The sequence below is a fragment of the Cornus florida genome, unplaced genomic scaffold (assembly GCF_030987335.1).
Source record: "Cornus florida cultivar Cherokee Brave unplaced genomic scaffold, ASM3098733v1 CherokeeBrave_3.0.0_Hap2_Chr08, whole genome shotgun sequence".
Taxonomy (NCBI): Eukaryota; Viridiplantae; Streptophyta; class Magnoliopsida; order Cornales; family Cornaceae; genus Cornus; species Cornus florida.
In genome coordinates, this window is record NW_026775578.1 from 16095859 (window position 1) to 16103459 (window position 7601).

A 7601-nucleotide genomic window follows, 5' to 3' on the forward strand; every position below is an offset into this window, starting at 1 on the left:
TAAAACAACTAGCTCAAAAATCTAAATTATTGATTTATTTATAATTAAATGGATAAAATAGCAAATATATATATATAATAATAAATATTGTATTATTACTTTTTAATGTAATATTTATGTCCTATTATATTTTGAGATTTATTGTACGATCATATCCGTATCGTACTCGTATTTTATATCTAAATTTATATATGTGTTTTTTAGGTTCTAATCTAACAAATGTTAGTCTGTTATGGATTGGCTTTTCAAACGCTACTTTTGGCTTTCTGGGCTTAGAAGTTATTATGAAGGGCATTTTGGATAGTTTTATAGAAGAGTTCTTAGCTCTTAGAAGAGCGTTTTGGAGAAGCTGGACCCCAGCTTTGGCAAAACGCTCTTCTAGATACACATGGGAAGCTGTTTATGGGTTTAATGAATATTTCAATATGACAAGCGTACCCTTTTCTTTTAGGTATTGAAAAAAAAAAATTACAATATCTGCCATTATAAAGGACATCGTATTATTCCTAAACCCTAAGGACAAATCAAACGACAACTTCAGAAAGATCGTCACTTCCCTTCGAACTTCAGGAAGATCGTCACTTCCCTTCGAAGATCGTCGCTTAAGGATCTCTCTCGTTTCAGGCAAGGATACGACATGTTGTATATGAATGATTGATTATATTTTGTATATGAATATTGGATTGAATGTATGGTATGAAGTTTGGAGTAACCAAAATTTTGAACTAATTAATCGTACTGTTTTTCTTAACCAATTTTTTATTTATATATTGGAGAAAACTTTAATAATAATTAAAGTATCGAGAACAATTGTAATATTTTACTTTGCTGTATATGAATGATTGATTCTATTTTGTAAATGAATATTGGATTGAATATATGATGTGAAGTTTGGAATGACCAAAATTTTGAACTAATTAATCATATTGTTTTTCTTAACCCATTTTTTTATTTATGCCCTAATCTATCACGCGAATGTTACATCATTCACGTATGAACATTGTTGTATGGATACGTATACATACATTATGCATGAACACTTAAACAACCATTTTTGTATGAAAAACCATTTTTTTTTTATGAATAACCATTTTTTTTTTATAACTATGCTTTTTATACCATGTTTGAGATATTGTTATGAGTATACTTTTTATATTGTACTTGAAATATTGGAGAAAACTTTAGTTATAATTAAAGTATCTAGCCCAATGCTAATATGGGAGTAATCACCTCCCATTATTTATTAATTTCTATTTCATTTTCTAAATTTGAAGAGATGGTAATAGAAATGGAACACACTTGAACAAAGAGGGTTGGAAGAATTTTATTGAGAATTTTAATAAGGCCACCAACAAAAACTATAAAAAGAAATAACTAAAAAATCATTGGGATAATGTAAGAAAAGATTGACAGCTCTGGGAGGCATTATTAGGAGGAGAGACTAGAATTGGGTGGGATACTGAAAGACAGAATATAGATGCTTCAAGTGATTGCTGGAAGACAAAGTTATAAGTATGTATATGTGTATGTATTTTTCATTTTTTAACAATAAATTTAATAGTAATTTTTATTTTCTAACTTCTAAATTAAAAAGTGCAGTAGTTTTCGGATGCGGCCAAATTCCGTGTGAGGGGTATAGAGCTCTCACTTAGCATTGATAATAATGTTGATGAGGGAGAACATCCTGAAGAAAGTGAACATGAGGAGACAAACTTTTTGTGCGTGGAAGGCAAAATGGAAAATCTTACAAAATATGCCTAATTTTGAGTTTGATAAGCAAGTTGTCATTGTTAGTGCTTCGATGGCTATCCATAATTTTATAAAGAGGGAGGTTATTGCTGACATAGAATTTCAAATATATGGAAAAGATGATTATGTACTCGATGATAAAATTGGCAAATTCGATATTTCGTTCACAAGTGATGATACTATTGAGATGGGTGTTATCTGGGATAGAATTGCTACAGAGCTAATGCTTAGATGAATATTTGGTATTGTTAAATTAATGATGAGATGGCTCTTATCCGGGATAGAATTATTACGAAACTCATGATTGGATAAATATTTTGTTAGTTGATGCTATGACATTTTGCATTATTTGATTATATTAAATGGGTTGTTATTTTGTTAGTTGATACTTAATACAATGTAGTATTTTATATACGACATGAATTAATGAATTATTTGATTATATTGAATGAGTTGTTTGTATATGTCATGTTAGATTATTTGATTATACTGAAAGGGTTGTTTGTATGTGTTTATGAATGAGTTAGATAAAAAATAATAATAATAATTAAAAAAAAAAACATGTTAACTACTTTATGTTACCAAACACTCCAAAAAAACACTCAATTCATGGGCAAAATAGTTATTTTAGCATTAGAAGAGCTTCAACAAATGATTTGCCAAACATACATTGAAAACTCTTCTGGCCTTAAAAGCTCTTCTAAAATACAGTTCCAAACAATGACAGATAAGCTAAATAGAAGTGATAACTTATGATTCTCTTTTTCTTCTACTTACTACTCTCCTGAAGACTCAACAACAATAACGTTGCCTATCATAGGCACTGACAACGAGGATGACCGGATCAAATAAAGTCTCGGAAAGCAAACTGGGAGCTTATTAGAGGATGTTTATCGCCACCTATTTTCATGGCTTTAGATGATGTTGGAGATCGTTCATTCGAGCTACCACAACTCGCTAATGGTCCCAGAGCATTGACGATACAATCAACATTGTGTATGCTTCAAGTTGAAAAGGGCTTTGTTACTAAAGTTATTCTCAGAAGATACAATAAAAAAAGGTACAACCCATCTCTACCTTTCTTCTTGATATCATTATACACAAATGGTCATACTATGGAAAATTTTGGTTTAATTATTTCTATGGTAACTTGGTAAATTTTCAATACAATTCCATCTGGTCTTCGAAGTGTATGCTTTTTAATTGTGAAATAATTGGGAATGGGATTCTAACAAGTGCTTTTCCCGCTCTGTTATTTTTCCCTTACCATTTCTGTATATTGTTTTGGATTGGATTGGTTGTGTAAATTTCTAATATATATAATGAGCCATTAAGCTAACGAGGTCAAATTTCTAGATTTGAGACTTATTAATATTTAATGTATGAGTGAGATTAAATTGGTCAAACTTTATCAAAAATAACTTTAATCATATTAAAAAATTTTAGTTGGTGAATATCTTGTTCTATCAATTTGCTATTCCTATCTATAAATGAACACACCCTCATACTCGAGGCTTTTAGTAACCGACATAGAAGTTACAACTACATCCAGCTAGATTACTTCATTAGGACTCTTTCAAGCCACCAAAATTGATTGGGCGACTTTCTACAATTATCTTGAATTACATAGTAATCTTAACAATTAATTCTATTTCAGTTGACATATTAAAGTGATTACTCTTGTACAACTGTTTATTTATTATTATTTTGCTAACCTGCCAAAATAGGAGAGAACAAGGGCAGTCCGGCGCGCATGACAAACAAGAAGTTTGAGCAAGTTGACCCACGATTTTCCATATAATATTCTTGCAAAGTGGTTCATTTATCAAAGAAATTTAATTTGTCCGTCAAAAGCTACTCATTCCAAGAAATATCCCTTGCTCATATCCATTAGCAGATTCAAGGGATTCTAATATATTGCGGTGAATCATATATTATCAAACAGCTAGTTACAGTAATTTTTGGGGTCCAACAGAACACAAAATGGCAATAGTGAGCAACAGTGATCCATGATCCAAGGTTTGCCCTTATTCTCCATTGGATCCAACCGTTGTGAATCATTTGGTCAAACTGAGCTTCATCATCCAACGGCATATATATAACCGTTGTGGATAGACTCAAAGGTTTGAGCCTCTGTCCTCGGTCCTCTGCGCTTCATATATATATATATATAAGTGTGTGCAAGCTGAATAGTGCAAATAAAAATGGTGTTGTTGAAATAATATGTGAACAGATGCATAGGGGTCTAACGGATATAAAACACAGTGCCTCTAACGATTCAGTGATACAAATATATGTATATACGGTGTGCTTGATTGAAAAAGATAAAAGAGAGATATAGAGAGTGAAGTGCCCAAAGCTTAAAAGAAATATCATACGGTGCTTCAACGATTTCATCTCATCTCTAGTTGATTGGTCATAGAGCAAAGAACATTGGCGTCCATGGCAAATCAGTGTGACCAGAAGCTTCAATGTCCGATCCGACCAGAAAATTTCAACAAAGACCCAACCGGACCCAAAACCCATATTGAGCTTTGATATATATATTTAGTCTCTGAAGATAGGTATATATATAAAAGTCGAGAGAAGGCCAAGAGATTGGTGTGCTTCCAAGATGAAATTTCGGTGAGTTTGAGTTCAGTTCGGGTGAGCTATAGTTCCAGTTCCGGTGAGCTTTAGTTCCAGTCCGAAGAGCTTCAGTTATCAACTCTTCTCGTTTCAACAATAGCCCCAAAAAATATCCAACAGCTCCGGCAAACTCCTAACGGAAACTGTTTGAACCTATCTGAAATTCCATTAAAGATCGGGCCGAAAGCTTAACATCATCCCTCTGTTTACTCTGGGGTCTTCGTCTCCATCGAAATCTACAACCAAGGATATTAATTTTTGGCATGGACATGAGAACATAGAAAAGTTCAGATTAAACTCTTTGGGCTGATCTTTGTTGTTTTCTATCAATAATCTTTTGATTTATTTGCCCATGGTTTTCCATGTCACGAAACTGTTCGTTTGGGTAATAGCAAGGAGGAGAAAGCGTTTTCCGATAAGAGGAAGAGACGTTACCGCCCCATCAACAACGACTAAGCGGAGAAAGGGAATCAGTCATGCCACAAATCGTTTTCCCCGTGAAGTACTGATTGGCATACTTCCTACCATGCGAGGCAAGTCTCTGTTGCAATTGAGTACTTAGAAAGAAAAGTCTCTCGTCTTAGAATGATGGTTAAGGATTTGACAGATACATTGACCTAGGATTCTTCTTGTCTTATCTTGGACAGCTCTTACGAGCTAAGGTTAGGGGTGTGAGTATTTCCATGTAATTTCTTGCATTGGTGCAATCATAAGCAACTTTATATTAAATTTTAAGTTTGATTGGTTTTTACATTTGTTTCTACCATGTGTTATTAAAACATGAAAGAATACTATATCCAAAATCTACTGACTCGGATTGTCATAGAACTATATGATTCGTTTCTATGATCCCTTAACAAAGTTGTTCCTTGTTGATGGATCCACAAGGTCAAGCCATAACAATGTGAGGATTTTTCTTGGTGTATTGAAAAAGGAATATGCATCTTTAAAGTTTATGTGCTTCTCTTTCGGTAAATAATTTTTTTATAAAAACATAGAAATGCATTACTCCTCCTGCTCTTCCTGAAACTGACAATTATCATCCTGAAACCCAGGCATTTGCTGTCCTTTCTCCATTTGCTGACGCCACAAGCATTCCTGCTGCCTACATGCCGCTCTCCTCTATCGACTGAAGTATGGGCTGGAGTCTTTCATTGATGAAGAGTAAAAGACTAGTGAATTGCGCTTTTCCTTGGCCCTCAAGACATAAATTAATGGTTTTCTAAGTATTTTATTAGACCAATTTCAACTTAGGGCCCCATACAGGCACCAGTGGAGATGCGAAAGCTGAGGAATCAGATTCAACAATTACTCAGTCAGGGGTCTGTGGACTACTTTATAATGCTAACAAGGCGAGTGTGACCTTTGCAGATTTTTAAACTTTCTTTTTCAAACTTGACCCTAATTCTATTATTTGAATCAGTTAAATTGACATCCTTAAATACTAATTTCAATAAAAATAAGGGTCACGAAAGGACTAGAGAAAAAGAGAAAGCATTCAGACGTTGATTTGGAGAGAGAAGATGAATGTGAACTGACAACGTGGTTACTTTAGGGTTACTATCCCACGGGTCACGAAATTGTTGTCAAGACTGTACAAGAAAAGAGCATGATTTCTGAACATGAGAAAGTCTGTGCTAATAGAATTGCTGAATTGGAAGAGATCTTATGTTCAATTCAATGATTTGTAGTTAGTTAAAGGAGGGAGAAATCAAACCTAAAATCAATAGGTGGGGGCACTTTAGACTTGACCCTTTTATCATTCGGACAACACCGCTACACTTAGTTAAAGGTCTTATGTTAATGCTCAGAAATTATGCCGCCGTACTTGCGCAAACCACCCCCCATTGGCTTTCTTTCAAGCCCCTTTGCCGACCAAACCTAGATCTGGCATTGACAACCCAAAAGATGAAGGTGAAAGTCGATCTTCTCAATCAGCATCGCACATGGTTCCCGTAGTGCAGCCACAGAACATGGAGAGAATATCCTTAATTCAATGCTTCGTGTTAGAACATGAAAAGTCTTGAAAAAGAAAAGCGCGACCAATTTCCCCAATGAAGCCTCTTACTGAAACTCATCGAGAAATCACTCTACACAGATTATTATACTATGTTTGTTGATTTATATATATATATATATATATATATATATATAAATATCACAATCTCTTCGCCAGAGCAAAAAGAAAGTGATTGCAACTATGGATGACTACATGTGATTACAACATGAAAGTCTCCATATTATTGGAATATATATGATTATAATGTGATTTCAACTGCGTCATGTGATTGCAACCATAAGGTGACGAGTTATTAATGAGCAAAAAGTGATCGCAATTAAATATGGTACATGTGATTACAACCATGGAAGGCTATTTGCAATTACAAATGGAATGCTTAAGGTGATTTGTTGGTATATGATTGGTTTTCAATTCATGTATTAAAAGGGCCGAGCTGAATGAAGGTCATAATTATGGTACTTTGTATTAAAAGAGGTCAAAATTAAAGTGCCACTATTATAAAGGCCTGACTTGAATGAATTTCGTAATTATCATTTCTCGTATTAAAATGGGTCAAAATTAAAGTGTCTCGTACCATAAGAGTCTGAACTGTATGAAAGTCGTAATTATTGTCTCTTGTATTAAAAGAGGTCGAAATTAAAGTGTCCCATTCCTCTCCTATGTTCCTCTCTCTTCTCTCTTTCCTCCCCTCCCTGCCTAAAAAAAAATTAAATTGTAAGTCTTAAAATAAAAAATTTAATTAATATTATTGATTAAGTGTACAGTGACTTTTTCCAAAGAAAAAAAAGAAAAAAAAAAATTTGTAATGCTTGAAATAAAAAAATGAATGTAAGAACAAATTACACAGTATTAAAATTTTCTTAGCCATGGATGTTAGGAAAGTAAAAATTTGCAAAAGTAAAAAAAAAGAATAAAAATAATAAAAAAAAAGTTTAAAATGGGTTAATCCAGTTTATGACTCATTATTGATGAATTGAGAATGAATTAATGACCCATTAACATCCAACCCATTCCAAACTCGCCCAAATCCAACTGATTGCCACCTCTATTTATGGCCAAGATACCAGTCTTCTGAAATTTTTTTTTTTGGTGTGAATTGAAAGTTTTTATGTTCCGTAGTAAAGAAAAATAAACGGTCCGGTTTACAATGCAAAAATACCATTTTGTCCCCATAACTTATTTTATAACGTGTACTCAACTTAGA